An 18,179-nucleotide genomic window follows, 5' to 3' on the forward strand; every position below is an offset into this window, starting at 1 on the left:
AGCAAGCATGAAACATGGATAATAGATAGTGGCTCCTCTCATCACATGACTGGTGATAAAACTAAGTTTGAACACTTGGAGCACTATGATGGTGGAAGTGTTAAATTTGGAAACAATGAACCATGTTATGTGAAGGGAAAAATGTTGCATTGCATTCACTGATGGAATTAGATGTGATAATGCCTACTGGATTGAAGGACCGAGACACAATCTTCTAAGTGTCGCATAGTTGAACAATATTTGATTCAAGGTAGAATTCATGAATGGGAAGGCTATGCTTCTGTATGGTAAAGGAAACCTAGTTGGAACTAGCAATTAGACAAAAGAAAATCTATTATATCTTGATCTCTCTGATAATTCATGCTTCTTGGTATATGTAGAGGAAAGTTGGTTATGGCATAAAAGGATATGTCATGTAAACTTTGATAATTTGGTTATTAAAGGCAAGAACATAAGAGTAAGAGGTATTCCAAATCTAAATAAACCTGAAATGGCCATATGCAAACAATTTCAAATGGGAAAGATGCGTAAAGCTAGCTTCAAAAGTAAAAATTTCAATACTGAAGAAGTCCTAGAACTAGTCCATATAGATCTTTGTGGACCAATGGGTATAGAGAGCTACTCTGGAGATGAATTCTTCATTTTGTTTGTTGGTGATTATTCTAGGATGATGATGATAATGTATTTGAAGGATAAATCTAAAGCTTTTAATAAATTCAAGTGGTATCTTGTTAAAGTTGAGAAAAAAAAAGGTAAGAAGTTAAAATGTTTAAGATCAGATAGAGGAGGAGAATTCATCTCTAATGAATTCAATGAGTTATGCAATGAAAGAGGAATCAAAAGATAGGTATCTTCACCTGGTACACCTTAGTAGAATGAAATTGTAGAAAGAAAAAATAGATCCATCATGGATTGTGCAAGAACATTGATGATAGATAAAAATTTTGGAACCAAATACTAGAAGGAAGCAATTAGCACAATAGTTCATACTTTGAACTGAGTTCAACTAAAGAAAGGTATAGATTAAACACCTTATGAATTATGGTATGACTATAAACCTAATGTCTATTATTTAAAAGTATTTGGAAGCAAATTTTATATCTTGAAAGAGTTAAGGAAAGGAAATTTTTATGTGAAAAGTGATGAAGGCATTTTCCTAGGATACTCCAACAAGAGTAAAACATATAAATGTTTGAATCTTGCTACTCACAAGGTTATAGAAAGTGAACATGTAAAATTGACAAGTTTGTAGAAAAGAATGAAGAAAAAAGTAGCAAAGAACTTGAGGATTATAGAAAATTTTTCTACTTTGAACCTAATAGCTTACCCAACATTTAACAGATTACCCCACCCAAATCACCCAAGTCTAGAGTGTCAACCGAGTTGCATCCAGTGCTACTTGAGTTGGAGTTAGTTGAAACTAAGTCTTAGATAGAGTAACTTGAGTCATAGTCTATGGGAACTAAGTCTCAAACAATAGAAAGAGAGCATAATTTTGAAATTCATAGAACCTTTCAGCATGGTGAACCATGTGAATCCAATCTAGAATCTAGAAGATACATTTACTTGATAGATATGTTAGTAGGTATCATGGACCTAAGAAAATAATTGGAGATCATACAGGAGGTACAATGACAAGGAACAAAATAAAAGCTACATGTTTGCTTACCAAATTTGAACCTATAATTGTTAATGATGCATTGAAAAATGAAAGTTGGATAGAGGCAATGAATGAAGAGATTGAGCAAATTGAAAGGAATAATACTTGGACTCTTGTTCCTAGACCCAAGGATAAAAATGTAATTGGTACAAAGTGGGTATTTAGAAACAAATTGAATGAAAACAAAAAAGTATCAAGGAATAAGGCAAGGCCAGTGTACAAAAGATACACTCAAGAAGAAGGCATAGACTATGGAGAAATATTTTCTCCTGTTGCTAGACTTGAAGGAGTCAAAATGCTACTTGCATATTCTACATTTAAAGGATTCAACATTTATCAAATGGATGTAAAATCACCTTTCTTAAATAGAATTCTAGAAGAAGAAGTCTACATTGATTAGCTTGAAGGTTTCATTGATCCAAACAAAAGAGACATGGTCTATAATTTACACAAAGCTTTATATGGTTTGAAGCAAGCTCCTAGAGCATGGTATGAGAGACTTCATGGATATCTGGTAAAGATTAGTTTTCAAAGAACCAATGATAACAATAGTCTATTTATTAAAGAGGGAGTGTAGAATAATATTTTGCTAGCATAAATATTTGTGGATGATATCCTATTTATAGGTCATGATGACTTATGCAAGTCATTCTCTGAAGAAATGAGGAAAGAGTTTGAAATGTCAATGTTTGGAGAAATAAAAATATTTGTCGGTGTACAAGTTCATCAAATGAAGGATGGAATTTACATTACTCACTCAAAATATGTCAAAGAGATATTGAAGACCTTTAGAAATGAAGATTCCAAAGCAGTTGGAACACCTATGTCTACTGAACATAAGTTATCCAAGAATGATGATTCAAAAGAGGTAAATTAGACTACCTATAGATCTATGATTGGAAAACTTCATTATGTTGTTCATAGAAGACTTGATATTACATTAGTAGTTGGTATAGTTACAAGATTCTTTGCAAATCCCAAAGAAAATCACATGATGGCAATCAAAAGAATTATGAGATATCTAAAAGGAATACAAGACTATGGTATATGGTACAAGAAAGGAGGAAACTTTGAGTTGAAATTCTATACTAATGTCGATTGGGATGGAAGCATTGATGATAGGAAGAGCACCAGTGGAGGGTCATTCTTTCTTGGAAAGAGGTTAGTATCTTGGACAAGTAAAAAGAAAAATTACATCTCTTAGTCTACAACATAGGCAGAATATGTTGCTACAACAGTTAATTGTTCCAACATAACATGGTTCAAGCAACTATTATCAAGAATGAAGGAAGAAATCAAGGATCCAGTAGTTATCTATTGTGATAACACAAGTGCAATCAATATATCTAAAAATCCAATGATGCACACCAAGACAAAAATACATTGCAATAAAGTATCATTTTCTGAGAGAATTAGTTCAAGATAAAGAGGTTAGATTGGAATATGTTAACACAAAGGAGCGGGTTGCTGACATATTTAACAAACCATTACCTAAGGATGCATTTTTGTATCTAAGAGGAAAGCTAGGGGTCATTGCCCTATCTGATGCTCACTAGAGCACAAATTAGTGATACGTAAACCAAACAGCATTGAAGATCTATCAAGTTGATGCAAAGAAGCCATAGCTCATTGCATATGAATCAGTACATCAGGTACATTATAAAATCACTATGTCAAGTCATTGGCATTTAATGTCAAAGTGGGAGAGAATAATGTCATATATTCATTGAGAGAGATTGGTATAAGTATAATTAGAGGCAACAAACTGCAAGAGGGAGAACTTGATCTGATGGAGTCTAAAGATAAGATGGTAGAGGGAGAATCTCAGAGGGAGTTCTCATGGATGGATAGAAAATCAAAATGAAACTAAGGATATTATAAAATCTTTCAAATTATCTTGATTGCTCCAAGTTTTCTTTCCTTAATGACATGTTATGTTGACATCAATTCCAAAGAGGGAGATTTTTGATAACAATTATTTACTTGTATATTGTCATTGATGTTACACAAATGTTATACTCTTACCAGCACTGCCAATTCGAACCGAGTTTAGAAGACTCCAATATTCACTGAGAAAAAGTTTAGAATAAGAGAAGTTTAGGAATTCTTTTGTAAAGTGAGTTAGGTCAGTTACCAAAGGAGTTGAGTGTAAATCGAGTCAAATTAGTTACCAAGGAATTCAGTGGTAACCGAGTGACCCAACTTTAGCCGACCTTCAGCAGATTAGTTTTATCCATTTGTTGGTTTATGCAAGTTGACTCAATGGATGTCATTTTTTTGTTTGAAAGGGTATTCAAGCCGACTTAACATTGAATTTCATATATATGAAAGGTCAATTTGTAGATTGAAATATGAGAAAGTGGTGAAGAATATAAGATGCAAAAAGAGAAGGATATATGATTAAGAGCAGTGTATCTAAGGAGATTCAAAGAACATTTTGATCAAGGAGGATCCAGAGGATAAGCCAAAACAATGATCTAAATCTACAATCCAGTTCCTTCATAAATCAGGTCAATCATTGTTACTCTCTAATAATTGTAGCAGTGAAGAATTCTCTTAACAGAGTTGACTTAATAGTCATTTTGTAAATCCTCTAACCAAGTGGCATTTCTTGATTGAATTGTCTTAATACCTCTAACAAGGCCACTCCTAATAGGGTGATTTACATCCTTTTATAGGGTTACACTTAGCAATGTATTTTGTAACCTTCAATAGGGTTGGCTCCTAATATAGCTCACTTTAGAAGAGTGAAAAGTTGTAACTAGTTGCATTGATGGTTTTCCCAAATTGGGTTTCCATGCTAAATCTTGGTGTCTCATGTGTTCATGTTATTTTCTTATTGCTTTATCTTTATGCAACTAAGTTACTAAAGGTTAATATACATTAATATATCAGATTGATTTGTTAACTGAGTTACAGTGCATATCTAGTTCTAATTGAGCTATGAGTTTAGAGGAAGTTTTATTGATATCTAAGGGATTTTGAATTATTTTAGTGGTAACTGATTCACCCCTTCCCTCTCAGTTACTCCTGTTATATTTCCAACAGATCCATTATGCTACCTATGTTCAATGTTGTTTCCTCAGCTTCTACCACTTGATTCTAAACATTTTTTATTCTAATTTAATTCTTTTCAAGATTAGAAGTAAACTTTTTCTCCTTTTTCCCCTCTGTAACTAGCTAGTTTCCAAGCATATTTTCTTCTTCAAAAGAGTGTCTACCTCCTATTGGAGTTTGCTAAAAATTATATAAGTTTCAGTTCTTTTTCTTTCCTTTCCTTAATCAAATCAAAATCCTCATTATTTGGTAGTCTTTCTATTTCCTAAGTTTCTTTTCCTATATTCTTCAATTCTACATTTTCTAACATTGAATCGATATCTTCTATATCAATCTCATGATATTTTACCCTTGGTAGTTTTCTCTTTTTTGGTCTTTTTTGTCTTATTCTTTCCCCTCTTACCTTCTCTATGTTAGATGAGTCTTTGATTTTACGCCCTTTTGAATTATTTTCTATTATGCCTTCTTGGGATGATGATCTCTTTATTATCTTCTACTGAATCATTAGAATCTCCTCTTATTTATAATCTCTCTTGTCTAACTTCTAGATTTTTAGTTGATTTTTTTGTGAGACCAATAAGAATTTTTTTTCTATATATGATTTCTCTTGTCCTTGATTAGATTCTGGAAGTAAAGAGGTGAGAATCTCCCTCAACTTTTCATTGTTATACCTGAGACTATAATCTTGGGCCCCACCTTGATTAGATATGTGACCTCTGTGTGCTTCATCCCAAGGGGTTAGTTGGTCACTTAAATCACTTTGAATTAATAACAAGTTGTGGGTTAATCTTCCATGTTAGTTCAAATTCTCTCTAATATCTTCTATGAATAGATTTTGCTTCACACATATCTCAAATTGTTGTAATTTGTTTGTGTTTTCCTTAGCTACATAGTCTGCCTTATCTTTATTAATATTATGAAATAAATTTCCTAGATCCTTAGAAAGTTATATGTTCCCTTGATCTCATATGTCCTAAACTAACTATTTATTGGAACAACAAATTTTTTTTTCTATTATCTCTCGTTCCTCTTCTATTTCTCCTTCCCTTGTTTCCTTTGTTGGTTGGAAAGTCTTGCTTGCTAGGTTTAACTAGGAGTTAAATGGTTGTGCTTTGTTACTTTCCATATTGATTCTAAGATCCGATGCTCCTAGTTTTCTTGGGTGTGATCCCTAGTATGTTTCTCATTCAATTTGGTGATATTAGGAAATACTACTTTTAAATTAGAACTTCTTTCATAAAACTTTAATTTAGTTGTCCCATGGTTTTCGACAAGATCTAATATGATTATTTCATGGATGTAGCCTTCATATTTAGAGTAATTAATATCATAAATTGTTCTATTTGTTATTACTTTAATGGCTTGAATTCATGAAGGTCTAGTTCCATATTGATTGGGATTTTGATATCAATTGAATTATTAAAATTTGCTTCAAAACCTACCAATTCTCCTAAAGCCAAACCACTACATTTTAAAATTTGAAGATGTAATAGCTCTGTTGGTAATGCTTTAATTATTACTCAGGTAAGGATTCATATTTTTTTAGCATTGCAATCGTTGAAGTTTGGGTTCCATTTTGTGAATTTCATAAAATATCCTTCATAAAAACAAATAAAAGTTGAAAGAAGTTGATCTTTGTTTTTTTTATTGTTACACTAAATGTAAAATAATATGTTTGATAAAGAGGATATACTTACCTATTATGTACAATGATCTTTTAACCATCTAGACAAGTTTGGGTTTTTTGTTTCTAGCCCATTCCAGTACGAGAATAGCCCCAAATCTTGACATTCAAACCATCTACTCTCATTGTTCTTATAACTAATAATCAAAATATTCTCACAATCTTTGTTATTTTCCAAGATAGTTCTTGTATGGTCAATTGCTCCTTTAGTGATTTTTTGAGTCTTAGGGCTTCCTTCCTGCTTATTATTGAGTGAGGTATTTGCCCTAGTTGTATTTCTAGCACATTATCTATGGGGTGGAATATAAACATTAGCCTTTTTTAGATTCCTTATTGTCATCCTTGTTGATATAGACTCAAAACTCATCCAAGTTACCTATAGTCGAAGAACAAAGAATTTGTTTTGCCAAAACTAATTCAAGAAAAAAAAATGAATTTCTATCTCCAAGAATAGAGGATCCAAGAGGAGCACAAACTAATAATATGTCATATTGAAATATTAAAATTTGCTTCAAAACCTACCAATTCTCCTAAAGCCAGAACACTACATTTTAAAATTTGAAGATGTAATAGCTCTATTTGTAATGCTTTAATTGTTACTCAGGTAAGAATTTATAGTTTTTTAGCATTACAATCACTAAAGTTTGGGTTCCATTTTCTGAATTTCATAAAATATCATTTGTAGAAACAAATAGAAGTTGAAATAAGTTGATCTCTAGTTTTTTTTTGTTACACTAAATGTAAACTGATATGTTTGATAAAAAAGAGGATATACTTACCTATTATGCACAATGACCTTTTAACCATCTAGACAAGTTTGGGTTTTTTTATTTCTGACCCATTTCAGTATGGGAATAGCCCCAAATCTTGACATTCAATCCATCTACTCTCATTTTTCTTATCACTAATAATCAAAATATTTTCATAATCTCTGTTATTTGCCAAGATAGTTCTTGTATGTTCAAACACTCCTACAGTGATTTCTTGAGTCTTAGGGCTTCCTTCCTACTTATTGTTCAGTGAGGTCTTTGCCCTAGTTGTATTGCAAGCACATTATCTATGGGGATGAATATAAACATTACCCTTTTCTAGATTCATTATTATTGTCCTTATTGATATAGAGTTAAAAGCATCTAACATATTATTAGTTTGTGTGTTCCTCCTAGATCCTTATGTTCTTGGAGATAGAAATTAATAAATTTATTTCTTGAATTAATTTTGGCATATTTATTTTTGGCAAAACAAATTCTTTGTTCTTCAGCTATAGGTAACTTGGACAAGTTTTAAGTTCTTGATCCCTATTTCTTGAAATTTGATTTCTTGTGTATATTTGGGAGTTGATTCCTTTTTTCTTTCATTGGAATCTACTTTAATTTTTCATCAATGCATTGTTGGGTTTCAAATATATATTTGAAATTGCAATTCAATTTTGGGTCGCATGTCTAGTTTTACTAAAAAATCAACTTGTTTGCCTTTTGCATTTAAATCAATTGAATTCATCATTTTTAACTGTTATCTATATCTAATGTTTGCAAATTTCTTCCCATTGTTCACCTCATAATTGAAATTATTTGGAGATTATTGTTTTCACTTCAAATCATTGATTGTGATTCAAAGAATCCCTTATTTAATTTCGCAGATGCTTCTTAGATCAAATGCTTAATCTAACTATTTAAAAAAAAAAAACCAATGATTCTTTGATTTGGCTTGTTTTAGATTGATGATTTATGAATTTTATAAACGTTGTATGTTCTAAATTATTTATCCATGATTTTTTATTTAAGTATTTCCTTTAATCTTCTTTCACACTTTTTTGCTTTTGCTTCTATCATAGGGAAGTTTTGATTGGTATTTCAAAGATGCTTTTGTTTTTATGTTGTTCTCATTGATCCTGTCGATACACCTTAACCTCTTTAATTTGCATTCAATAGATATATAGATTTCAATAATATTTTTCTGTAATAATTTATTCCTTTTTGCTATTTGAATTTTGTGTCCTTTTGTGTCTGTGAAATCAATAGAATTGCAATATGCCTGGTAGATCTGCTCACATCAAAGCCCCAAAATAGACTTATTTCTTTTACATAATTTTGTTGGAATTATAGATGAAGTAACTGAGGGGGGGGGGGCTGGTTACTACAAAAACAAATCTTGATCCCTTAGATGTCTTAAATAACTAGTTACTGTTGTCACTTGGTAAACACTTCACAAAAATGTTGTATCTCTATAGATTAACTTATTACTAAACTTTAAGCATTCATAATTGTTAGCATGCATGCAAAATTAAATATCATGAACTTAAGAGACACCAGATTTAACGTGGAAATCTAATATGGGAAAAACCACCAAGTATCTAGCTACCAATTTTCATTCTTCTAAAGTGAGCCCTGTTAGGAGCCAAACCTGTTAAAGGTTACAATACACACTATTAGGTGTGACCTTGTTAGAGGATTTAATCACCCTGTTAGGAGTGGCCTTGCTAGAGGTCTTTAGAACAATTCAACTGAACAGTCACCTTGTTAGAGGATTTACAAAATGGCTGTTAAACCAACTCTATTAAGAGATTTTGAAATCAATGTTAAAATGGTTAGAAATTAACAATGAATTGACCTAAATATGATGCAACTAAATTTGCTGATTATAGATCTCTATTCTGCACCATTAGATCCTCCTCGATCAAATATAGCTTTACTGCTCCTCAATGATCTTTGATCATCCTTCAAAATTCACTTTCACAATAATAAATCATCCTTCTTATTCATATCACATCAAATCCATCACACACACTTAGAATTCACAACTTGACCTCTTATATATACCATTCAGATTATTAAGTCGGCTCATTCACAAGTTACATTTACCAATAAACCATACATCAGTCAGCTACAAATATTACATTAAAAAACAAAACTTTATTCCATTGAAATCCTTCATTGGCCGACCCTACTCAATAAGCACTACTTCTAGAAAAAAATTCCTAAGTTAACCATCTTAGCTCGGTTAATACTACAAAATCTGCAAATCCTTTGGCTACCGAGTTAACTCGGTAAGAACTAAATTTCCTTCGCTGACCATGAGAGCTCGGTAAGAACTATCTCTACCATATTTCCCTTTGATGATCGAGTGAGCTCAGTAACAACTAAATTTCGTTGTTTAACCTTGAAAGCTCGGTAATAACTGTTTGCACAAGGTAAAGCCTAAGAACGCTCGATAGACACTGTAAACTTTCTTTGCTAACCTTCTAAGTTCGGTAGACTTTGTCTTTTTCCTTGCTGACCAACTAAGCTTGGTAGACTCTATCTGATGACTGATATGACATTTGTGTAACATCAAAGACAACACACAATTGAACAATTGTATCCAACAATCTCCCTCTTTGGCATTGATGGCAACACAACATGTCATAGCAGAATGAATTTTGAGAACTAGTCTTTTCTGACAGAATGTTGCTTATATTTTATGTTTCATTCCACAAAACTCCTCAAATACAGTAATCTCCCTCTTTCATAATAATCTCTCTCTCTTACATAAAAACTCTTTTTCTTGTAAATTTCAGAAAGATATGACAGTAAACTCTCCCTCTTTGACAACACATGCCAAAGACAACACAAACCAAATGAATAGCAATGTACCTTATGTACTGAATCATATGCAATATCTTCATTACTTTGCTGCATCAACTGATAGATCTTCAATTCTATTTATGTTGATGCATCACTAAAATTGTATTTTATTGAGCTTCTGATAAAGGAATGACCCCTAACTTACCTCTTAGATACAAGAATGGATCTTTAGGTAAAGGCTTTGTGAATATGTCAGCAATTTGTTCCTTTGTATGGACATATTCCAATCTGATTTTCTTATCCTACACCAATTCTCTGACAAAGTGATACTTTATAGCAATATGCTTGGTTTTTGAATGCATCACTGGATTCTTGGATATGTTGATTGCACTTGTATTGTCACAAAACATAACAACAGGTTCTTTGATTTCTTGCTTCATACCTTCCAATAATTGTTTGAACCACACAATGTTTGAGCAGTTTACTGCTGCTCCAACATATTCAGCCTCTGCTATGGAATGGGATGTATAGTTATGCTTTTTACTTGTCCAAGAAACCAACCTCTTTCCAAGAAAGAAAGCTCCTCCACTTCTACTCTTTCTATCATCAACATTCCCTGCCCAATCTACATCAGTGAACACTTTCAAATCCAAATTTCCTTCAAGTTTATACCATAATCCATAATCTTTAGTTCCTTTCAAATATCTCATGATCCTTTTGATTGCCATCATGTAATTTTCTTTTGGTTTTGCTGAGAATCTTGCTACAATTCCTACTACAAGGGCAATGTCTGGTCTTGTGTGCACCACATACTGCAACTTTCCAATCATAGATCTATACAATTTCTGATCCACTTCCTTTGATTTATCATCCTTGGTAAGTTTCAATCCAGTACACATAGGAGTCCCAACTGGTTTGTTGTCTTCCATACCAAACTTTTTCAGTATCTCCTTGATGTATTTAGATTGAGTGATGTAGATTCCATTCTTACTCTGATGAATTTGAAGACCAAAAAAGAATTTGATCTCACCAAACATTGACATTTCAAATTCCTTATTCATTTGTTCTGAAAATTCTTTGCAAAGATCATCATTTCCTGTGAACAAAGTATCATCTACAAATATTTCTGCCAAAACAATCTTATTATCTAGTCCTTCCTTGATGTACAAGCTACTATTATCATTAGTTCTTTGAAAACCAATTTGAATAAGATAGTTATGCAATCTTTCATACCATGCTCTAGGGGTTTGTTTCAGACCATACAATGCTTTATGTAATTTGCAAACCATGTCCTTCTTATCTGGATCAACAAAACCTTCAGGTTGTTCAATGTAAACCTCTTCATCTAGTATACCATTGAGAAATGTTGACTTGACATCCATTTGATAAAATTTGAATCTTTTGCATGCAGCATATGCAAGTAAGGTTCTAACACCTTCCAATCTTGCAACAGGAGTAAAAATCTCTCCATAGTCTACACATTCTTCTTGAGAGTATCCTTTGCATACTAGTCTAGCTTTGTTCCTTGACACCTTACCATCTTCATTTAACTTGTATCTGAATACCCACTTAGTTCCAATCACATTTTTGTCTTTAGGCCTAGGTACAAAAGTCCATGTTTTGTTTTTCTCTATCTATTCTATCTCTTCATTCATAGCTTCAATCCAACTTTCATTTTCTAATGCATCTTTGACATTGCTAGGTTCAAAGTTAGCAAGTAAACAAGTACCTTTCAACTTACTTCTTGTCATTGTTCCTTCATATTTATCTCCAATGATCTGATCTGGTGCATGATGCTTCTTGACATACTTGGCTAACACAGGCTCCTTGCCTTTTGAATGGCTTGTATTGTTATCCTTCTATGCTTCAACTTCTGGTTCTAGTTGCTTGGGCTCGGTAGCTATTGATTCAGTAGCTTCTATTTGCAACTCAGGTCCTTGCAACTCAGTAGGTATTAGCTTGGTTTGAACTTCCTACAACTCGGTTATAGAAGATTCTATAGTAGAAGATTTTTGATTGACAAGTGTGCCTGGCACTATATCAGGTTCAATGAAAAAAATCTCATGTAGTCTTCAGGTTCCCTTTTGCTTTCTTCTTTAGTTCTTTCTGCAAACTCATCAACTTTTACACATGCATTTTCTATGACTTTGTGAGTAGACAAATTCAAACATCTATATGCTTTACTTTTGCAAGAATATACCAAAAATATTCTTTCATCACCTTTCACATCAAATTTACCTTTTCTAGATTCTTTCAAAATGTAACAGTTGCTTCCAAATACTTTTAGGTAACTTACATTGGGTTTGTAGCCATACCATAACTCATAGGGGGTTTTGAATGAGTCCTTCTTTAGCTATACTCGGTTCAAGGTATGAACTACAGTGCTGACAGCTTCCTTCTAGTATTTGATAGCAATGTTATTTTCAATCATTAAAGTTCTTGCATAGTCAATGATAGATCTATTCCTTCTTTCAGCTATTCCATTTTGTTCAAGAGTTTCAGGTGATGAAACCTGTCTTTTGATTCCCCTTTCAATGCAAAATTTATTGAACTCATGTGAAATGAATTCACCACCTTTATCTGACCTCAAACATTTTAGTCTTATGCCTATTTCCTTCTCTACTCTGGCCAAATACCATTTGAACTTTTCAAATGCTTCTGATTTCTCTCTTAGGTACATGACAGTCATCATTCTTGAGTAATCATCAACAAAAAGAATGAAGAACTTTTCACCAGTATAACTTTCAATGCTAATAGATCCACACAAATCAGTGTGCACAATTTCTAAAATTTCTTCAGACTGATAGTTCCTGCTTTTAAAGCTAGTCTTTCCCATCTTGCCAATTTGACAATTCTTGCATAGACCAACCTCAGGTTTTTTTATGTTAGGAATGCCTCTTACTTTCCTGAATTAACTTATTTTTACCAAGTTATCAAATTTCACATGACACAACCTCCTATGCCATAACCAACTTTCTTCAACTTGAGCAATAAAACATGAACATTCACCAAGTTCAAGATAAAACAAGTTACCTTTTGTTTGAGTGCCTGATCTAATCAACTTTCCTTTGTCATCCAGTAGTCTTGCTTTTCCATGCATGAATTCCACTTTGAATCCATTATTGAGTACCTATGCCACACTCAACAGATTGTGTTTTAGTCATTCTACCCAATATGCATTATCACATACAAGTTCTTTGGTTAGAGAGATTCTTCCTTTTCCTTTTATGCAACAAGGTTCATTATTACCAAATCTCACACTACCACCATCATAGTCTTCAAAATGTTCAAACTTAGTTTTATCACCAGTCATGTGATGAGAACAACCACTATCTATAATCCATTTATCATTTTTGCTTACATGAGAAATGAGTGCCATTTCTTCATCATTATCAGATTCATCCTTTACAGCAATGTAAACAATTTCATGTTCTTCTTCATCATCAGAATCATTAGAATCTTTATCCATGAAATATGTTTTCTTACCTTTATCCTTGAATGATTTGAAGTCTTTCTTGCCATTGCACTTGTGACCTTTCTTCTCATCCTTGTTCTGCTTATTTGGGCACCTAGCAGCAATATGTCTGATTTCTTCACAAGAAAAACAGATTAGAGGAACCTTACCTTTGTATTTCCCTTTGCCTCTTGAATATTTCCTTGCTAGCAAAGCTTCAACCACCTCAAGATCACTGTCTAAACTCTGTTTTGATTCTTCATCACTATCTAACTAAGGATCCTTTATCTTCTTGCCTTTTTCGTTGAGTGAAAGCTTGGCTTCAAATGCCGATTCAATGTTCTTGGTAGCTGGAACATAATTATCATAGTTGTCTAGCTTGAATGCAGTCAATCTTCTAACTATGGCCTCTAAATTTATCTTATAATTTGCTTCGCATCTTCTTTCTTGAATTGCAGAGACTCTAATTGCATAAATAGGAAGTAGAGTTCTAAGAACTTTACTTATAACTGTCTCTTCCTTGATATCTCCTCCAGATGTTTTGATTTCACTAACACTTGCTTTAACTCTTTCAACATATTTTGCTATGCTTTCATCCTCTCTCATCCTCATTTGATCAAATTGTCCTCTCAAACTTTCTGCTTTGGCTCTTCTTACATTATCATCACCTCCATAGATCTTTTTTAGTTTGTTCCGCATTTCAAAGGTAGTTTTGCAATCCTTGATGTCATCAAATTCTTCATAACTTAGAGTGGATGTAATATCTATCATCATGTTGTTGTGAGTCTTCTTTTCAGCAATATCATTGACAGATAATGTACCAGTAGGTTCTGCATATTTTTCATCAAGGTACTTCAGCCCTGAATCACCAATAGAAGCCAGATGAAGTCTCATCAATCCCTGCCATCCTAAGAAGTTGTCCCTGTTAAGTCTTGGAATTTCCCTCTTGTAAGACATCCTGATCTTTAGCTTAGATCCTTGAAATCTTTTCCTGCAAGCACCAAAAGCTCTAATACCTATTGTTGGAATTATAGATGAAGTAACTGAGGGGGGGGGGGGGGGGGGGGTGAATCAGTTACTACAAAAAGAAATCTTGATCCCTTAGATGTCTTAAATAACTAGTTACTATTGTCACTCAGTAAACACTTCACAAAAATGTTGTAACTCGGTAAATTAACTTATTACTAAACTTTAAGCATTCATAATTGTTAGCATGCATGCAAAAGTAAATATCATGAACACAAGAGACACCAGATTTAACGTGGTGGGAAAAACCACCAAGTAACTAGCTACCAATTTTTACTCTTCTGAAGTGAGCCCTATTAGGAGCCAACCATGTTAAAGGTTACAATACACATTGTTAGGTGTGACCTTGTTAGAGGATTTAATCACCCTGTTAGGAGTGGCCTTGCTAGAGGTCTTTAAAACAATTCAACTAAACTGTCACCTTGATAGAGGATTTACAAAATGGCTGTTAAACCAACTCTGTTAAGAGATTTTGAAATCACTATTCCAATTGTTAGAAAGTAACAATGAATTGACCTGAATATGATGCAACTGAATTTGTTGATTATAGATCTCTATTCTGCACCATTAGATCCTCCTCAATCAAATATAGCTTTGCTGTTCCTCAATTATCTCTGATCATCCTTCAAAATTTGCTTTCACAATAACCAGTCCTCCTTATTCATATCACATCAAATCCATCACACATACTTAGAATTTGCAACTTGACCTCTTATATATACCATTCAGATTATCAATTCAACTCATTCACAAGTTACATTTACCAATAAACCATAGATCAGTCGGCTACAAATATTACATTAAACAAATAAACTTTATTCAACAAAATAATGAAATCCTTCATTGGCCGACCCTGCTCGGTAAGCACTACTTCCAGAAACAATTTCTTGGGTTAACCATCTTAGCTCGATTAATACTACAAAATTTGCAAAATCCTTTGGCTACCAAGTTAACTTGGTAAGAACTAAATTTCCTTCGTTGACCATGAGAGCTCGATAAGAACTGTCTCTGCCATATTTCCTTTTGATGATCGAGTGAGCTCGGTAACAACTGAATTAATTTTTTTAACCTTGAAAGCTCAGTAACAACTGTTTGCACAAGGTAAAGCCTAAGAATGCTCGATGGACACTGTAAACCTTCTTTGCTAACCTTTTGAGTTCAGTAGACTCTTTCTTTTGCCTTGCTGACCAACTGAGCTCGGTAGACTCTGTCTGATGACTAATATGACATTTGTGTAACATCAAAGATAACACACAATTGAACAATTGTATCCAACAAATGTCTTTCTATCTTAGAGAGATATTTTGATGACTCAAGGAGGTGTTTGGTTGCTTTTGGAGATATAAATCACTGCCAAGGTTTTAATTCATGATGATTATCCTATCTCTTCTCACCCCATGTGGATGCTTTGTCCACATGGTATGATTTTCCCCATCTTTTTATGCTTTACTATCTTGCATTTTATTATCCTATGTTCCCTTTATGTTCATAATCTTCAACCTTCTATAATATGTTGAAATCTCCTTTTATAGGCTTGTTTTTCTTTGTACAAAAATGAGATAGTTATGATATGGATGCTCATTGAGATTTGTTGCCAATGTAAATGGAAAATGTTGGATTTATGGCCTATAGTCTTAGGCTCAAATTCACCGCCTTGGCATGAGAAAGGCACCTCCTAAATATTAAGAATTCATTCATCTCAGAATGAATTCGCTTATTCCTAATTTTGAATGAATTTGTCACTATTACAAATGGATTTCACATCTTCAATTTTATTATTATTAGCCGATAGGCTTTCCCTCTAGACTTGAGTCCAGTCGGAATTTGTCTCACGCTGGAAATTTTTAGCCAATTAATAGTTTTTCGGATAGGTTTTTCGGACAGATTAATAAATATGTAACAAGAGGCAACTATCAATTCATTTTTATAGCTCTTGTCTCACGCTAGAAAAACACACGCCCAAAAAATTGTTTCAGCAAAAATTGTTTCAGGTTGTAAAAAAATAGCAGATTTTGTAGTAGATTTTGCTATCATGATTTGCGATCATAGTGCATTTCAGGCTGTAAAAGAAGTGCACAAAATGAAGCCGGTATCTAGACTAATGATGGAAAATCTAGAGAAATCATGTTTACAGATGGTGAATCAGGATGATGAGATTGTGGCAATTGGCCATTACCAACTTGTCTTACATGCAAAAGTTCTATATCACCCTTGCAATGTTTTGTGTATGCAACAATAAATGGTGATACACTATTGTGCAATTACTGTCATTCAATTTCAGACCACCTTCTTTGGATTTGAAAGCACCTTTCGCACACCATCCATATTTAGCTAGATTTGGCATAGATTTGGCATGCAAGTTGGACTGCAGCTTGCAGAAGTTTAACTGTGCCATATCTTATTAATGACACGAAGATCAAATCAATCTATCCTTGATTAGCAACCATTTGAGATGAAGTCATGGATTGCTGGGCTATTTGACCGCCCAACAATTTTGTTGTTAGAGCAGTTTGATCTATCTACTTCTGGGCTACCGCTTTGTGTGTATGTGATGATGGGTATGAGGGCGATGGTTACCAGGGAGGCTTAAAGTGCATTGGTGAGTGGTATGCTATTAAATTTTGTGTGTTTGGCCATTTTTCTTCTGAAATGATTGTTTTTCTCTAGAATTTTAATTGGTGTATATTATTTATGTAGAGGAAACCCCTTTTGTCTGAAATAAAGCTGAGTTTTTGTATATTCCCCTTCAAAGGGTTGAAATTGGTCACCACACAATTAAGCCCTTATTCGCCATCTTCACATCCTGTATCACCCGTCAAAAACTCTATGATATTGTGCAATTAGGTGTATCTGTGGCCTTAGATCCCTACGTCCTTGTAGTTTTTATATTCTCTCTTAAATAATTTTCTCCCTTGTCAAAATTGAGATGAGGCGTCCTAAGAAATGTTGATTTTATGGAGTTCCTCATTCCTCACATTTAATACCAATTAGGGGTACCCTGTTTACTGTCTCCTAAGAGAGTAGTATTGTACATTCTACACAAGTAAAATTGAATTGCTACATAAAAGTGTGTTGTAGTTTAAGCGCCAGGCCTCGCTAAGAAAAGGCATGTTTACTATTGCTATTTGCCAAACCTTCTCACTGATCTAATTTCTTGTATGATGGATTGGAACTGCAAAACAATTCCATTCATTACAGCTCACAAACAGATAAAAGTGTTGAATACTAAACATAAAAAAATGGGCTTCCAAATGTGTTTGAAATGCTTTCAACATGGTAGCTGCAGCTCACCATAACCGATGGAAGCTGGTACAAATACATGTTGAAGGGGAAAAAAATCTTCAGTACGCAGAATATGAACCAAAAAAGGGGGAATTCACCTAATCAAATAAATAGACAATCTCACTGAGTCTAGGGGTGAATTAGTCACCAAATTTTGCAATTCGATTGAATCTTGCCTAAAAATTAAATCTTGTTGCAGATATTAATGAATATGCTAATCCGAATCTGAATGACTACATTAAACCACCGAAGGGAACATGTCTGAACTTGGAGGGTAATTTCACGTGCTCTTGCACAAAAGGAGAAGGCAACAGTAGAACGAGTTGTATAGAGAAGGCCAACATAGTCATCCCTCTGCTTATAGGTATTCTCTAAATTTTGTTAATGACCTATTCCTGGTTAAAATTATCAACAGTGAAATAATACAAAATATATCTGGAGAGATTTTTTAAT

The 18,179-nt window shown here is 33.4% G+C and overlaps 1 pseudogene; it reads left to right on the plus strand.

Annotated features, from left to right (window-relative positions):
* The window catches only part of LOC149580355 (putative wall-associated receptor kinase-like 16), a 124,574-nt pseudogene that overhangs the window by 104,871 nt on the left and 1,524 nt on the right, over positions 1–18,179 (plus strand).

The sequence above is a fragment of the Cupressus sempervirens genome, chromosome 1 (assembly GCF_028749045.1).
Source record: "Cupressus sempervirens isolate cs-2001-9-10 chromosome 1, ASM2874904v1, whole genome shotgun sequence".
Taxonomy (NCBI): domain Eukaryota; kingdom Viridiplantae; phylum Streptophyta; class Pinopsida; order Cupressales; family Cupressaceae; genus Cupressus; species Cupressus sempervirens.